The sequence below is a fragment of the Nannobrachium achirus genome, assembly GCF_963921795.1.
Source record: "Nannobrachium achirus genome assembly, chromosome: 2".
NCBI lineage: Eukaryota > Metazoa > Chordata > Actinopteri > Myctophiformes > Myctophidae > Nannobrachium > Nannobrachium achirus.
In genome coordinates, this window is record NC_137811.1 from 3,033,724 (window position 1) to 3,049,844 (window position 16,121).

Here is a 16,121-nt window from a genome sequence, read left to right on the forward strand (position 1 = left end):
TTTGTTGGCAATATTCAATGAAAACGCCCATCTTTTTTTCTGGTGACTCCTGACACCCTCCGAATACATGAGCAGGCTGTTTTTTCTTTCTTTTTTTTTTTATAACTTTTTTTCTTTCATTTATATAAAAAAAAGAATGATAAAGGTTATATATATAAAAAAAAAAAAAAAAACACTGCCTGCTCACGTATTTGGAGGGTGTCAGCTCACCAGAAAAAGGACGGGTAATTTAATTTAATCTATCATGGTTAAAATTGTTTGAAGTGGGTTTGTATGGGAAAGGGGCAAATGAGAGAAAAAGAATATCAAATATCGAAATACTGAATCAAGCAATTCAAAAACTGTCCTGAGTGTTCCCAAAAGCCTGATTAGATGATAAAAAAGTGTAATCGTGAACGTATCGCGAGTCGAGTGAATCTTGAATCGTGAACCTTGAACCATTATTCCAATCGTATCGCGAGTCGAGTGAATCGTGACATGCCCATCCACGAGATTGGTTTGTTGTAGAATTTCCATCTAAACTTGGATTCGACCAGTGTTGTAAAGTAACTAAGTAGATTTACTTAAGTACTGTACTTAAGTACAGGGTTAGGATTAGGGTTACAAGCTCACAACGTGTTGCGATGCGACGCGTTGTGAGCTTGTTGATCTGCCATTTTCAAACTAATACTTTCATACTTTTACTCAAGTAGGCCTACATTTTGGATTCTGGACTTTTACTTGTAAGGGTGCCCTCACACCAAAATACCTATGAGAGTGGAATCTGCGTTCCGCCAATGCATTTCAATGAGAAGGGAGCGTTTTTTGCAGAAATCCTCTGCTGGCATGAAACGGCTTCACTCTCATTGAAATGCATTGGCGGAACGCAGATTCCAATCTCATAGGTACTTTGGTGTGTGGGCACCCTAATGCTGCAGCCACACCAAAATACCTAGAGTGGAATCCGCCAATGCATTTCAATGAGAATGGAGCGGTTTCATGCCCATAGAGGATTTCTACAAAAAAAGTAAATGCATTGGCGGATTCCACTCTAGGTATTTTGGTGTGGCTGCAGCCTAAGGGTGCCCACCAAAATGTGAGTACTTTTTTCCACCACTGTCCACTGGATTGGACTGACCTGCTCCTCCCAGTCATCGATCACAACCAGCCAACCTCCACGATTTCTGCAATCTGATGGACTCTCCGTCCACGTCTTCCTCTCAGGGTAAGAAAAGAAATAGCAGGTTTGGGACCAGTTGAATAGAACGAATCCATCATTGCTGCACGATGGTGGTGGTGGTGGTGCTGGGAAGAAGCGATGCGTTGTGCCCTCCACAGTCGTCTCAATGGCGGGCAGTCCTGTCGGGAGCCATTTTGTCTTTCTGGAGCTGGCATCCGGCAGTAGAGTTTCTCAGCTCCAGCATTAAGGCTCTCAGCTCCTTCAGTTCAGTCAAGATGTCCTGGTGGTCCATGGTAGCAGGTGGTACACCTCCATCCTTGCCTAGAGACAGCAGTCCACAGAGACAGACTGATCAGCAGAAATCCGCAAACTCCATTCCCATTGAAATGCACAGGCAGAATCCACTCTGACCGCGCCCTAACAAAGTATTTCTACATTGCAGTATTGAGACTTTTACACGCACACGCACACACACACACACACTTTTTTTTTTTTTTTTTTTTTTTGCTAGTTGTTTTTATCGCTCTGACCTTGGACACTGCACTATTAGGTTGTGTTAGTAGCTTTTTTTTTGTATTTTCTGCTTGTGTTTGACATGATGTAGAGATACTTGTTGCACTAACTAGCATTGACTGTTATGGTCACTTTGATTTGGGCACTGTATTATATTGATAGTTGTGCTTAGGACACTTTATGTATGGTCACTTTTGATCTGGGCACTGTATTATATTGATAGTTGTGCTTTAGGACACTTTATGTATATACAGTATGTGTTCCCTTTCTTGTTGTACCTTGCTCTTACTGTACTTTGTTCTTGTTTTTCTTTTTTTCATACTTCTCTGTATCTTTGTAAATAACCTTATACTGCTGTGCTGCCTCTGGGCAACTGATTTCCCCCCTTGGGATAATAAAGGTATCCACACACACACACACACACATACACACACACACACACACACACACACACACACACACACACACACACACACACACACACACAACGGAGCAATTAGCCGACAATGACTCACAGGGACTGGATGGCCATCAATGTCCTTCTCAATAGAAAAAGCTATTAAAGTGTTATGTTGAGTCTCGGTGGTCTCTCCTCCATTTATCAGGGTGAGTCTAGACAGACACAACAGCACCTCCAGGTGGAGCAGCAGGGCAACTGCAGCCTTCATCCTTAAAGCTTTTACCTGTTCTTGGGGGAGGATTATGTGAAGAATTGTTACTCTGTGGATAAAAGCATGACATTTGGTAAAGATGTCCCTTGGGTCATCCTAAAACATCCTAGAAGTGGTGCCAAAAATAAAAATAAATCTTACCAGGGCAGGGAGTGAGTTATGGACAAAATTCAAAAGGATTTGGTACGGTACATACATTGAGTTCCCAAAAATAGAAATACTTGAAATAAAAAAATTGAAAAAAATCAGATGGTGTTGTAGGAGTCTTAATCAGAGGAAAATGTAATAAATCATAAATCATGCTCTAATTTACATATGGGGGATATTTTTCACAATAATAACTACATGTTCTAGACATTCTAATGATCACCAAAAAAAAAAAATAGTACAGGCATTTTACTTATGTTTCTGTGAGGAATAGCTTCCATGAAAAAGTGAGATGTTGTTTACTTTCTACATATAGGGTTACCGTATAGAGCAGGGGTCTTCAACGTTTTCATTTATACGTACCAACATTTTTAAGATTTTAAGATCACCCAAGTAAAAATGTACCACATTTCATGCTTTTGAGATTTGTGTCTTTTGCATCATCTGTCAACAACTGCAATTCGAGAATCCTTTGGGTGCTTAGGATGTCTTAAGATGCCCCAAGGGTCTCATGGGCCAAATGGCATGCATCTATGAGATTTCAGAGGCTTTTTGAGCCAATCGCCAACAATGTTGGTATCTATCTAGGTCGTCCTCAGACGAGCCCTCCATCGTTGTTTCCAGTCATCTCGGTTCTCCATACATCTGGCCAGCTCATTGGTGTTCTGTGTCCCTACGTCTTCCTTGAGTATGTCCACGTATGTTTTTGTGGGACGTCCTCGCGGCCGGTGCCCGTGTGTTGGCTCCCACAGTACCAATTTGCTGGCTGGAAGCTCCTGGTGTCTTTGGCAGTGTCCTGCTAGTCTCATTCTTCTGGTGGCAATTTTCTCGCTTACCTTTGGTATTCCCTCATACAGGCTCTCGTTTGTAACATGTGCACTCCTGTTGATGTTGAGTACTGCACGCAACATTCTAGTGTAGCACCCGTCTAGAGACTTCTGCAGGGTTGGCTTCAGGGTCCAGCATTCACTGCCATAGAGGAGAACAGACTCCACCGTTGCAAAGAAGAAGCTAAGTTTGATTTGGCGGGGGAGGTTAGAGTTCCATACACTGTTCATGCCGTTCAGGGCCCTCCAAGCGAGTGCCTTCCTTACTTTAAGGTCTTTCTCAGTTGAGTCGACCCATGCGCCCAGGTACTTGAAGTCCTTGACTTCCTTCAACACAGCTCCTTCTGTTGTTGTCAGAGGTGAGTGATCAGGTAGGTTATAGGTGATAACCTCAGTTTTCTTAGCGTTTAGCCTGAGACCAACTTTGGCACACTCTATCTCCACCCTGTTCAGGAGTTCTTGTGCTTGTTCCATGCTGTCGGAGAGCAGGCTGATGTCGTCCGCATAGTCCAGGTCTGTCAGAACTACTGCGGGATGCCGTCTTGACCTCCTTGGTGTTAGCGTGAAGCCAAGCTCTTGTTCCCGTCCCCCTATGGCTTTCCTGAGCGCATAATCTAGAACTATGATGAAGAGGTAGGGGGCTAGGGTGTCTCCTTGCATTACCCCAGCTCGGATGTCAAACACCTCACTGCTGCCATCTGGGGTCACCACTTTGGCCCTTGTTTTTGCGTACATGGTCTCGATAGCCCGGAGAATGTTGGGAGGGACATTGTAGGCCTCAAGGATCTTCACCATCTTGCTTCTGTGGATAGAATCAAAAGCCTTTTTGAAGTCAATGAAGCACAGTACAGCTGCTAGGTTGTTCTTTTTCACCTCCTCTATTAATCTCCTTAATGCCAGGATCTGTGCTACGGTTGTTCTCTCCTCTCGAAAACCATTTTGGTTCTCTCTCAGGTGAGGGTCGATGGCATGCCGTATCCTGTTCAGTATCATTCGGTTGAAGACCTTAGCAGTGATACATGTCAGGCTGATGCCTCTGTAGTTGTCTGGCTTTGAGAGGTCTCCAGCTTTAGGCACCGGGATGATATTAGACAGAGACCATATTTCAGGTTGCTTGTTGTGCTGTAGAGCATTGTTGCAAAAGTCTAGGATGAGGTTGTCTAGGTCGCAGTTCTTCAAGACCTCTGGGGGTATGCCATCCGGCCCAGCACTCTTTCCCTCTCTTAGGGTGGATTTTGCCCTGGCGAGCTCGCTGATTGTGAAGGGTCCATCGTCGATGTTCAGGCCCTGGAGGACTGTCGGTATATTTTCCTCCTCTCCCTCTTCCACTGATGTTCCCAGGAGCCTCTGGAAGTGGTCGAACCATGTTGCCACCCTCTCCTCTGGACTGTGTCCCTCCACCTGGCCCTCCTTGGCCCTCTTCCGCCCTGTCATCTCATTTATTACCTTCCAGGCCTCCCCGTATTGCCTTTCACCTTGCGCTGCCTGCACTCTTCGCACACTTTCCATCACTTCTTCCCCTTTGATGGCGTCGTAGGTGCTGAAGAGAGACTGTTTGGCCTCGTTCAGTGTCTCGCGACCCTCCTCTGTTGGTTCACGCTCAAAGTTGAGTCGTGCTTCCTCCATCCTGCCTCGTGCTGCTACAACCTTCGGGTGTCTGGACCGTGGTGGTGCTCTTACTCTGTTCAGCACTGGCACGCACAGTCTGGTCGCCTCCTCATTCGCTGTGATGAATCTCCCATATTCACGGCTGGGCTCCTCTCCCCTATCCAGCTGCCGAAAGCGCTTCCTGACTTCCTCCGAGTACCTGGTTTGGAGGCCCGGATTGGTCGTGAATGCCTTCCAGTCATGACGAATCTTGGGGCTTGGCTTGGGGACCCTGAGGCTCAGTCGTACCCTCATGGAGACCACACGGTGGTCAGAGCCTACAGAGCTGAACGTGCTGTATGGCTCAGCGTTCAGGATGGAATTCCTCCACTTTTGCCTCACTAGGATGTAGTCCAACTGGTATAGCCTAGGTAGCTCCCCAGGCCTTGAGGCTCGGTCTCTGAAAGTCCATCTCTTCCCTGTTCTCTTTCGGAACATGGTGTTCGCTGCCAGGAGCTGGTGTTCCATGAGAAGGGCTTTGAGGTATGTGCCGTTGCGGTTGGTAGACTCATGGTATGGGAATGGTGCATCCTCCTGTCCAATCCTGGCGTTGAAGTCGCCAAGGATTGCCAGGAAGTTGTGCGCTGGGACACCACGGACTGCTTCTGTGAGGTCCTCATAGAACTCCTCAACCTTCTCAGGTAGTGCCGTGTTAGTGGGCGAGTACACCACTATGACTGTTGTTACTGGGTTACCTGCAAACTCAGCTATGAGGATCCTTTCAGTGTGCTTGTGTACCCGTCGGAGAGCTCTGCGCGCCAGAGAACCCAGCATTATTCCCACACCCCCTGTTGCAGCCTGGGCCCCGTTTCGCCCCGCAGATGCAGTGATGAACGTGCGTTTCTCTACTTGGTGGTAAACTATCTTGTCGCCAGTGTGGACTCTTCTGTGTTCCTGGACTCCCAGGATCTCTACCCCCTGTTCTTCAGCACAATGTGCCAATTCCACCAGTCTAGCTTCTTCTCTCACTGTGCATGCGTTGAAGGTCCCCATTACAAATGGTCTCCGACAACGCATGAGTGCATTGGATGGGATGCTGTGGTCAGACAGAACCCTCCCTCGTTCCCGTGGGTTTGAGGCCCTGTCGTCATGATGTCCTCCGGAAGGAGGACCAGCACCACCATCCGCCGAGATGCTCCTGCGGACTCCCGCCGCTGGAAGTATAGGATTTGAGATGACTTTGTTCTTCATGGTTGGCTTTTCAATGCTAGTTAAGGACTGTGGGGTCGCAAATTCTCACAGTCCTGGTTTTTACCTCAGAGTGACCTTCTCCTAGGTGGGTTGCCTACCATGGCTAAGAGCCCCACCCGCCCCGACTGATAGCTCAGATTGCCGGATCTGAATGGTGCACATGCCATTTTTAAATTGGTCAATAATTCACTTCCTGTTTAAGATTTGTTTTGGGCATCCCTTCTAGGATGTCTTAGGATTCTTAGTTCAAATAATTAGATTGATTATTACAGTCTGCTTGATGTGTAACACAGCTTTAAACATATACTGTAGCAGCCAGTGGTACATATACAGCAGGGGTCTTCGTTACTACAGGGGGTCCTCCAAATCTTTATGTGATAGACACTTTTTTTCCTCCTTTTTTATATTACCACTTGAACCCAAGTGTCCATATTCTGAGAACTTTAGCCAAAAATAGCCGATCTACAAGCTCACAACGCCTCGCACTGCGAGGCGTTGTGAGCATGTAGATCGGCTATTTTTGGCAAAGGTTTGGTTCAGAGGGGAAAAAGAGCACACCAAGTACAGAGTGAAAGGTCAAGTTTATTAAGTATTGACGGTTCAAGCGGTTGATTATCTGAAAACACAAATTTACATGAATTCAAAATATACTGATGTTTATGCTGTCAAACGATGAAACTATATGGAATCTATGAACAGGTTGTGCGGGTCCCTGGCCCTGCTTCATCTCTCTCTCAACTAAGGGGTCCTTGGCCTGAAAACGTTGAAAACCTCTATACAATGACTCCTTGGCCATAAAATAGGCCACAACAAACTACCTTTTTGTGTCCACAAGACATAATATTGTCAATAGAAAAAATGGTTGGAGTAGGGTTTGAATTCATGAAAACTATTCAAGATCAGGTGGGTAAGCGCACATCATGGCGCGGTTCTAGCCCTGAGCAGCAGGGGGTGCTGCAGGGAGCTTCCGAAAATTGGCGTTTTTTCGCGGATTTGATCGCGTTTTATTCGGGTTTCCGCGGTTTATTTCTTTGCAAGCTGTATACCATTTTAAAGCTAAGATTCTTGTGATTCCGAATCCGCAAACCATTTGATTATAGCACCGAAACTCACGCCGCAAACAACGCAGAAGTCCGACATAAACAATAAAGGTTTCCGCGGTTTATTTTTTTGCTAAACAATCGGGAACGGCACACAACACTTTCCCTTTGCATCTCTCCACATGCACCAGCCAGTAGATGGAATTCTAGGTACCAACACTCCAACAGACAGACAACACCAGTGTCATATAATCATTCAGTTCCAAAAGCTAGGTCAGAATCAGACATTGGTGAAGAAATCGTTTGGTAAGGAATTTATTCCCAGCTTTGACAGGTATTCTGATTGTATTCCCTGACTATACAGTCGCATATACTGTACTTGCTTCACTGTTTCGAACATGGTGGAGTTGACCTTCTCAGCTAGGATTTCAAAGAGCTCTTCCTTGTTCATCGTTTTATCTTTTTTATAAATGAAATCAGAGAACTTATGGGGAAGCTTAGAATGCAGAAATTAAAATGATAGGATGTTGAGTGTAGATGTAAACTGAAAGGTAGACCAAAATAGGCCTATGCCAGGTTATGCATGCAGACTGCCGTTGTCAACTGTTTAAACAGCCATTTAGAATTTCTTAAACATGGATCCCTTCCTAACAAGCGATCAAACAAATAAGTAACCCCTTCTAGGATAAGGAGCGGTCAATTTATACGTACCAACATTTTTATGATTTTAAGATCACCCAAGTAAAAATGTTCCACATTTCATGCTTTTGAGATTTGTGTCTTCTGCATCATCTGTCAACAACTGCAATTTGAGAATCCTTTGGGTGCTTAGGATGTCTTAACCCTTAAGTTCTGTTCAGATTCACTACACCTTCGTTCTGTTCGGGTCATTTTGACCCGGTGGATATTTGGTTTAAAAAAAACAACACTAATATAAATTTTAACTTAACAAATCATCATGATACATTGACTTTGACTCAATACCAAACAATTCATATGATATATTTGGTAAATGTTTGCATTTCTGCTTTGCTATATCACATTAAACACTGAAAGATCTAGGCGTTTTTACTGATTTAGCTGAAATCCATGTAAAAAAAACTACTTCATTTAATACTGGGCAATATTGCTCATGCTTATAGGAAGGGGGGGAGGGTTCGGAATGGGGCTTCGGAAGGGGGGTGTTAGAAGTGGGGGTGACTGTGTGTCTGTGTTTTGGCATAATACTGTGTATTTCTGTGCTTCTGGGTCAAAATGACCCGAACAGCACTTAAGGTTCAAAAAATATGAGGGGGGTGTAGCATGGGTGTAGTGCAAAAAAAAAATTTTTACATGTTCATCTCAGAAGAATCTTTAAGGCCAGTGAGTTTCAGGTGGAAACATTTTTAACTTCTACCTTTTTTTTCCAAATGAAAATGTGAAACGGGTCAAAATGACCCGAACAGCACTTAAGGGTTAAGATGCCCCAAGGGACTCGTGGGCCAAATTGCATGCATCTATGAGATTTCATAGGCTTTTTGAGCCAATCGCCGACAATGTTGGTGGCCATTTTAAAATTGGTCAATAATTCACTTCCTGTTTAAGATTTGTTTTGGGCATCCCTTCTAGGATGTCTTAGGATTCTTAGTTCAAATAATTAGATTGATTATTACAGTCTGCTTGATGTGTAACACAGCTTTAAACATATACTGTAGCAGCCAGTGGTACATATACAGCAGGGGTCTTCGTTACTACAGGGGGTCCTCCAAATATTTGTGTGATATAGACACCTTTTTTCCCTCCTTTTTTATATTAACCACTTGAACCCAAGTGTCCATATTCTGAGAACTTTAGCCAAAAATAGCCGATCTACAAGCTCACAACGCCTCGCACTGCGAGGCGTTGTGAGCATGTAGATCGGCTATTTTTGGCAAAGGTTTGGTTCAGAGGGGAAAAAGAGCACACCAAGTACAGAGTGAAAGGTCAAGTTTATTAAGTATTGACGGTTCAAGCGGTTGATTATCTGAACACACAAATTTACATGAATTCAAAATATACTGATGTTTATGCTGTCAAACGATGAAACTATATGGAATCTATGAACAGGTTGTGCGGGTCCCTGCTTCATCTCTCTCTCAACTAAGGGGTCCTTGGCCTGAAAACGTTGAAGACCTCTGATATACAGTATATAGCCTACTGAAACCCAAGAGGGCGATAGCAAGAGGGTGCAAAAGACCTGTACTTCCCGTTTCTGTGTGACGTAGGTAGATACATGTTTAGGAGGCGGAAGCATGTTTGGAGTCTATTCATTTACAATGGGAGAGCTAACGTGAACACAGAGCAAAATAATAGTTCAGAAGCTATAGTCACTGAACTAAATATTGGACCAGATCATCACAAGCCACATAATATTAACAAAATTGTCATACTAAAGTGGCTTTTTTCAGGGACACAACAACTGAGAAAATCAACTTTATTATTGCTCTTTAGCTGTCCCAGCAACACACTCTCGCGGGATCTATAGCACCAGTAAACAGGACGTGCGCGAGATTTGCCGTCAGAGCCGGCACCTACTTAGGAGTCTATTTGTAGGATTTGTGTAGCCTACCATGTCGCACTCTAGTGGATCCAATGAGGATGAGCTATCTTCATTAATTAAATATCTTTGCTGAAACTCACCCAAAGAGACTCACCTCCCACAGGCTTCCTGGTTGGTTCCTAGGTTGGTTCTGGGCAGTGGCAAAGGACCCAAAGGTAGTTTCAGGCTGCCTTTTATAGTGCCTGACTCCATTGTAGGGAGTATGCTCGGTCCATCCTACTGGATCACGACTGTGGGTTTTTGACTTATAGTCAATTTACAATTGCAATTTACAATTTAGGCATTTAGCAGAAATATTCAAGTTATCGTAAGTGAAGACAGTGTGCGGGACTCCTTTCCTCCATTCACAATATTCTTTTTAGAAAATAGCGAATCTACAAGCACACAACATGACGTAGCCGGAATGTATAGAACTTAAGTGCTTAGGCTACGTATGTTTTTTTTTAATAATCAAAATGTACAAAGTAGGCCTAACTAAGGTTTTCACATAATTATTGTGGAGTAAAAAGTACAATAGGCCTATTTGCCTTTGAATGTAGTGGAGTAGAAGTACTGAAATTCGGGAAAACTCAAGTAAACTAAAAAAAAAATACATCAAAATTGTGGTTTACAAGATTAATCACAGACAGACAGACAGACAGACAGACATATATCCACGAGTTTCCTACGCCCCATAGTGCATTGCGCAAACGTCTGCACCGAGGTTCCGCTGCCGATTTACAAGCTCACAACGGGTTGCATCTGCGATGCGACGTGAGCTTGTATGTGTGCTGTTAAACCCGGAAGTTTGGTCCTGATAGTCTCCAGTAAACTCCCGCGGAAACTTGTGGATAGGCTCTAATGCAGCTCGAGAGCGAGTCACAGGTTCGATTCCCGAGCCCGATATTACTCCCTGTTAAATTAAAAATCACACCCGTGTGAACTGAGCGGTGGAGTCTGTGCGCGCGTGTGTGTGTGTGTGTGTGTGTGTGTGTGTGTGTGTGTGTGTGTGTGTGTGTGCGTGCGTGCGTGCGTGTGTGTGAGTGTGAGTGTGCCTTGCCTGTTCTGGCCTGGCCTGAACAACAGCGCCCCTCCCTTAACATGTGTGGTCAGAAAAGGTACTACACCACAGGCTTGAGGCTACATACAGACCCACCCACCCACCCACATACATACATACATACGTACATACATACAAACAAACATACATACCTACACACACGGCCACGCTATGGAGACGGTGTGACCACCGCTCAAAAACTTCACACATCCTGCCATTGGCAACAAAAGCAGCTGACAATGTTACCAGAAACACATAAAGAGATAGCCCTGATCTTTTCCCCATACATCTGGCAAAGCCATATATGGTTATTACATTCTAACCTCATATATGATTGGCTGTGGGGCGTAACCTATGTCAGACCCCGTCTTTGTACTGTCCAGTGGCGTCATTTCAGAAAAAGCTAAGGTATGGCAACATGACTGGTGTCTTGCACGTGCGCGAAGGCACGCGTGCAAGACACCAGTCATGTTGCCATACCTTAGCAACAGGCATGATAGATTTATTTTAAGAAGTACATTTTATTTTGTTCCCTGTTTCTACAGTTTCTTGGGCTGGATATGGCAGCCTGGAACGGTTGTTCAAGTGCAGCTCAACTTGGCATGTTAGTACACATGCCACAATTAACAATAATGAATTGCACCTGTGCAGCTGACCTACGGAATCTGGGAATATAGCATCTTGTCAAGATGGGGAGAATAAAAGTGTAGAGAATATAATTATAATACCTTGTTAAAGTGACTATTTTGTTAAATTTTGCATTTATAGTTATTTTACTGTCATTTAACAACATAATAACCAGCACAGATAGACAAAGAGACATTCACGGATTTATATTTAAAAGTAACTTTTATTTTCCCCCCTGGACCCAAGGTATGGCAGCTGCATACCCCTGCCATACCCAATTGACGCCCCTGGTACTGTCGTGGCAGAACTTGGTAAATAAATAATGAAGATAACATAGTGTTCTCCTCTTTCAGGCGAGCCCACAACTACCTGTTTTATATCTGTCATAGAGGGGAGACTTGCCTAGTTCCCCTTTAAATGCATTGAGTTTCACCAATTAGGTCTCACATAATCCCACACAATCACATGTGGCTTTGTGCAGAGGCAACGCAATCATAGTTGTGGGCTCGCCTATAAGGCGAGCACACTTTAGATATTGTCATTAGTGTGGTTGCCCTTACAGGGCAACACACTATAGTTCTAGGGAAACTTTATTTATTTTTTAGTGTGGTTGCCCTAACAGGGCAACACACTATAGTTCTAGGGAAACTTTATTTATTCTTCTTTCTTTGGGGGATAAACTTTATTTTGACGCCTTTCACGGCCCACAGTTTTTGCGCCACACACTCGCGCCGTATGTCAAATCGACCGGCTTCATCGGGAATCGTGTGCTATCATTTTGCTAAGAGAAAGGTTGTATCCTTTAATTGATATGAATTTATTAGTGAATTAATTTTCCCCATTGACTTATAATGGGAATCACAAAAACTCACATTCAATTATTTTTCTCTCACAAACCATTGGGGCTACAGTTTCAAAACTTGGAGAGGAGGTTCATAATGCAGGCAAGGATTAACTGAAAAATAATTACATCATTCGGCCTCATGGTGGCGCTATAACAGCCCACTTTACGTTTCGGCCTGTAACTCTTGAACCGTAGGTCGGAAATTTAAAATTCCCTTTTCCCTGGATTCCTTGGGTCATGACGCATCTCCTCATATAGGCCACGCCCATTTGCGTCAGGATAGATTTTCCGCCATTTTGAATTTTCTTCAAAACACACTTTTTGCTCCTTTTCCTACATATTTTCTCCAAATGTCACAAAAATCGGTACACATGATCTATGGACTCATGCGATAAACATATTCAAACGATATTTTAATAGTCCATACCGTTTCTCCGTAACAGCCTTCCAAATTTAGTGGGAGGGGCCTATTTAGCAAAAAATAGCCATAAATTGCGAACAAAACATCCAATCAACACCAAATTTTAACCACAAGTCAGGGGTGGGATACTCAACGAATTCCCAAAAGCATTTCCACTTCGACCCATAGGGGGCGCTACAAATGCGCAAAACGTAACCGTTTTGTGCCAAAATGCGTTTTTCAGGATGAACGACCATCTCAAAACAAAATGCAAACGATCCCGAGAGAGACGTGACAACATAATCACCTTGCAAAATGTGTGGGAGGAGCCTATTTCTTAAAAACAAGAAACCATATCCTTACATCACGAACTCAGGATCCGACCGGCACCTTTTCAACGGCCCCGATGGTATCCGTCCCGACGTCGTCTCCCTCCGACCCCTGCATTTTCCACAGGGTCCCGGCGGCGCGCCCCACTGCTCGCGCCGGGGCGGGGCGGGCAACCACACTCGCAATTTCACAAATTGCACATTTTCTAGTTCTTTATTCTTCTTGATAAGACTTTTTTCGGCGCGTTTCACGGCCCACAGTTTTTGCGCCACACACTCGCGCCATATGTCAAATCGACCGGCTTCATCGGGAATCGTGTGCTATCATTTTGCTAAGACAAAGGTTGTATAGTTTAATTGATATTAATTTATTAGTGAATTAAATTTCCCCATTGACTTATAATGGGAATTGCAAAAACTCACATTCAATATTTTTTTTCTCGCAAACCATAGGGGCTACAGTTTCAAAACTTGGAGAGGAGATGTATAATGATATCAAGGATTAAATAAAAAATAATTTTGTCAGTTGGCCTCATGGTGGCGCTATAACAGTCCACTTTACGTTTCGGCCTGTAACTCTTGAACCGTAGGTCGGAAAATTAAAATTCCTTTTTCCCTGGATTCCTTGGGTCATGACGCATCTCCTCATATAGGCCACGCCCATTTGCGTCAGGATAGATTTTCCGCCATTTTGAATTTTCTTCCAAACACACTTTTTGCTCCTTTTCCTACATATTTTCTCCAAATGTCACAAAAATCGGTACACATGATCTATGGACCCATGCGATAAACATATTCAAAGGATATTTCGATAGTCCATACCGTTCTTCCGTAACAGGGTTCCAAAGTTAGCGGGAGGAGCCCGTTTCGTAAGAAGTAGCCATAAATCAGAAACGAAACATCCAGTCAACACCAAATTTGAACCACAAGTCACGGGTGGGATATTCAACAAATCCCCAAAAGCATTTCCAGTTCGACCCATAGGGGGCGGCAGGGCAGGCAACCACACTCGCAATTTCCCAAATTGCACATTTTCTAGTTAGTGTGGTTGCCCTAACAGGGCAACACACTATAGTCCTAGGGAAACTTTATATACTAACTAGGGTAACCAAAAGTTTGACGGCTTTCTTCGCCCACAGTTTTTGCGCCACACACTCGCGCCATATGTCAAATCAACCGGCTTCATCGGGAATCGTGTGCTATGATTTTGCTAAGAGAAAAGTTGTATCGTTTAATTGATATTAATTTATTAGTGAATTAATTTTCCCCATTGACTTATAATGGGAATCACAAAAACTCACATTCAATTATTTTTCTCTCACAAACCATTGGGGCTACAGTTTCAAAACTTGGAGAGGAGGTTCATAATGCAGGCAAGAATTAACTGAAAAATAATTACATCATTCGGCCTCATGGTGGCGCTATAACAGCCCACTTTACGTTTTGGCCTGTAACTCTTGAACCGTAGGTCGGAAAATTAAAATTATTTTTCCCTGGATTCCTTGGGTCATGACGCATCTCCCCATATAGGCCACGCCCATTTGCGTCAGGATAGATTTTCCGCCATTTTGAATTTTCTTCAAAACACACTTTTTGCTCCTTTTCCTACATATTTTCTCCAAATGTCACAAAAATCGGTACACATGATCTATGGACTCATGCGATAAACATATTCAAACGATATTTCGATAGTCCATACCGTTCTTCCGTAACAGGGTTCCAAAGTTAGCGGGAGGAGCCCGTTTTGTAAGAAGTAGCCATAAATCAGAAACAAAACATCCAGTCAACACCAAATTTTAACCACAAGTCACGGGTGGGATATTCAACAAATCCCCAAAAGCATTTCCAGTTCGACCCATAGGGGGCGGCAGGGCAGGCAACCACACTCGCAATTTCCCAAATTGCACATTTTCTAGTTAGTGTGGTTGCCCTTACAGGGCAACACACTATAGTTCTAGGGAAACTTTATTTTTTTTTATTATTTATTCTAGATAAACCTTTTTTCGGCGTGTTTCACGGCCCACAGTTTTTGCGCCACACACTCGCGCCATATGTCAAATCGACCGGCTTCATCGGGAATCGTGTGCTATCATTTTTCTAAGAGAAAGGTTGTATCGTTTAATTGATATTAATTTATTAGTTAATTAATTTTCCCCATTGACTTATAATGGGAATCACAAAAACTCACATTCAATAATTTTTCTCTCACAAACCATTGGGGCTACAGTTTCAAAACTTGGAGAGGAGGTTCATAATGCATGCAAGGATTAATTGAAAAAAAATTACATCATTCGGCCTTATGGTGGCGCTATAACAACTCACTTTACGTTTTGACTTATAACTCTTGAACCGTAGGTCGGAAAATTAAAATTATTTTTTCCCTGGATTCCTTGGGTCATGACGCATCTCCTCATATCTCCCCCGCCCATTTGCGTCAGGATAGATTTTCCGCCATTTTGAATTTTCTTCAAAACACACTTTTTGCTCCTTTTCCCACATATTTTCTCCAAATGTCACAAAAATCGGTAGACAAGATCTCTGGACCCATGCAATAAACATATTCAAGCGATATTTCGATAGTCTATACCGTTCGTCCGGAACAGGCTTCCAAAATTAGCGAGAGGTGCGCGTTTCGCCAAAAATAGCCATAAATCACAAACGAAACATCCAGTCAACACCAAATTATAACCACAAATAGCAGGTGGGATATTCAACAAATCCCTAAAAGCTTTTTCACTTCGACCCTTAGGGGGCGCCACAAATGCGCAAAACGTAACCATTTCGTGCCAAAACGCGTTTTTCAGGGGGAACGACCCTCTCAAAACGAAACACAAACGATCTTGGAAGTAACGCGACAACGTAATCGCTTGCCGAAACTCGTGGGAGGAGCCTATTTCTTTAAAACAAGAAACAGTATCGTTACATCAGGAACGCAGGATCCGACCGGCACCTTTTCCAATCGCGCGTCGCACGGCCCCGACGGTATCCGTCCCGACGTTGTCTCCCTCGGACCCCTGCGTTTTGCTCAGGGTCCCGGCGGCGCACCCCCGCGACTCGCGCCGGGGCGGGGCGGGCAACCACACTCGCAATTTCACAAATTGCACATTTT